Source organism: Trichosurus vulpecula, chromosome 6 (assembly GCF_011100635.1).
Source record: "Trichosurus vulpecula isolate mTriVul1 chromosome 6, mTriVul1.pri, whole genome shotgun sequence".
Taxonomy (NCBI): domain Eukaryota; kingdom Metazoa; phylum Chordata; class Mammalia; order Diprotodontia; family Phalangeridae; genus Trichosurus; species Trichosurus vulpecula.
Genome location: NC_050578.1, coordinates 181,904,611 through 181,907,317, shown reverse-complemented (window position 1 = coordinate 181,907,317; position 2,707 = coordinate 181,904,611).

The following is a 2,707-nucleotide window of genomic DNA, read 5'->3' as shown; positions in this document are numbered from 1 at the left end:
ACGGAGAGGAGATCCTAGGGATTTGGAAAAGTGTTTACGAGAAGTTGGGATTCAGTCAGGGGCATCACTATCTAGGCAAAGCTGGATAGTGTTATCAGCCTACTGGCTAGTATACGAAAGATTGAGATTAAGTGAAAGACATGGGGGCACTCCTACCCCACAGGAAGAAGGGGAATCTCAGATAGCAGGAGACCAAACTGACTCAAATGAGAACTTTTCTATTAATGTGGCTAAGAGCAACAGGAGACCAAAAAAGCCCAGAGTGCATTTCAACCCAGCCCAGAAAGAGCCTGACTGCCTGCTTCGTCCTAGCCATGGTGGCAGAGGAAGTGAGTGGGGAGAGAATGAGACAATGTTAGGGGCTGAGGCACAAAACACTACTGGGGTTCAGGATGTGCCTCACACAGAGCATAGGAGATGGTTAAATGATCAGACAAGGGCTCGACCCATACAAAGGAGGAAGACAGAAACCCGAGGTGAAGATTCAGTTACAAGGGAAATTCAGGAAGATTTCTCACCGCAAGAGGTCACAGATATTTTGAGTAGATTCAGCCAAAGAATAGGAGAACCATTGATATCTTGGATGGTAAGACTCAGTGATCAAGGGGCCAGTGGAATATCAGTAGATAGGACAGACTGCATGAGATTCATAGGTATCAGCCATGATCCTCTAGTTCAACAAGCTTTTAGGGAACATCATCAGCAAGGAGATGGTGATAGCAGGACTACTCTGTTGGCATTAGCCGCTGTGGGATGCAATAAGAGATATGCTACTGATTCTATGTGGCCCACTGAGCACAGACCCTGGTATTCACTTAGAGATTGTATCATGAGACTAAAGGAGGAGGTAATGAAGACTGCCATTATGATAGGAACCTCAGACAAATATTACAACGATCCAATGGAACTGCCTCATAGGAATTTAATAATTAGGACAGCTCCCCCTGCTTATAAACAACTAATTTTGAATTTATTACTTGGAGAAGTAGGGAGCCGTCTTACAACAGTGATAAATAAGATTTTACAGTTACATGACTTAGGTGACTGGGGAAGGGATAGATCTCCTCGAGAGAGAAGGGTGAATAACCAGCAAACTTGGCGCCAAAGGAGAGTAACAAGGAAAGAAATGTTTACTGCTTTATTGAGAGCAGGGGTAGGTTTTGAAATGATAGATGGAATTCCAACCAATGAATTATATAGAATGTACAGAGATAAAGGCCTTGATGACAGGAGAGATAGGGAAATAAGAACTGCTCCTGCAAATACTACAGATGTTGAACCTTCAAACCCAAGTGAATCATATGAAAGGGAATACTAGGGAACAGGCCGAGCCCCAGTCCAAATTAAGGAAATACAGAGGCTGGATTGTAGACCTCACATTAACTTGACCATATATTGGAAAAATGGGTCAAGTACGGTAACTGAGGCATTAATAGATACTGGGGCCGAGGCCACCCTTATTTATGGAAATCCAGACAAGTTCAGCCATGGAACTCCTATTACCATTACAGGACTAGGAGGGACTGAAATATCAGCCAGGCAAGTTAAATTAATGATGAAAATTGGACAGTTGCCCAAGAAAGAATATAGTGTGGTTATTGTGCCTATTCCCGAATACATCATTGGAATAGACATTTGAAGGGTATGACCTTAAATTTACCTGAAGGGAAATACCAATTTGCTGTGAGGAAAATAGGCATTAATGCAGTCTTAGTGGGGAAAATCAAGATGGATCCAATCACTTTGCCCGAACCTTCTAAAATAATTACTTTGAGGCAATATCGTGTGCCAGGTGGGCAAGATGAAATTGCCAACACTATAAGAGAATGTGTTGAGGCAGGAGTGTTAGTCCCTACAACTACTCAATGGAACAACCCTGTCTGGCCAGTCCGAAAATCAGATGGAACATGGAGGATGACAGTAGATTATAGACAGCTGAACAAAGTGACTCCTCCCTTGTATGCTGCTGTCCCAGACACGGTTACTTTAATAGAGAGAATACAAAAACGTGAAGGGACTTGGTATGCAGTTATTGATTTGGCCAATGCCTTCTTTACAATCCCAATAGACCCCAAGCAATGGAATCAGTTTGCTTTTACTTGGCAAGGCCGACAGTATACATTTACACGCCTGCCGCAAGGATATATTCATAGCCCAACTATTTGCCACAGGATTGTAGCTGAACATTTGGATGAATTAAAGTTACCTGGTGTACAGCTTACACATTACATAGATGACATCATGATACAAGGAAAGAATATAAAGGAGGTGGAGGAGAGTTTAGTATTATTAATTGACCATATGAAAAGCAAAGGATGGGAAATCAACCCCGCAAAGGTTCAAGGGCCAGCTCAAACTGTAAAATTCTTGGGGATACAGTGGAATAGAGGACTGCGAGAAATTCTCCCACAAGCTCGACAAAAAATCCAGGATTTTCCCACCCCTACCAATAAGAAAGAGGCCCAAAAGTTCATAGGGCTGTTTGGTTATTGGAGACACCACATCCCACATTTGGGACAGATTTTAAAACCCTTGTATAAAGTCACCAGAAAGAAATATGAATTTGACTGGGGACTTGAACAAAGTAGAGCTTTTGAGGAAGCAAAGGCTGCTATTCAATTAGCTCTAGACTTATGGCCTATGCAAAATGGGCCAGTGGAGTTACAAGTGACTGTACAAGATGACTATGCAAATTGGAGTCTGTGGC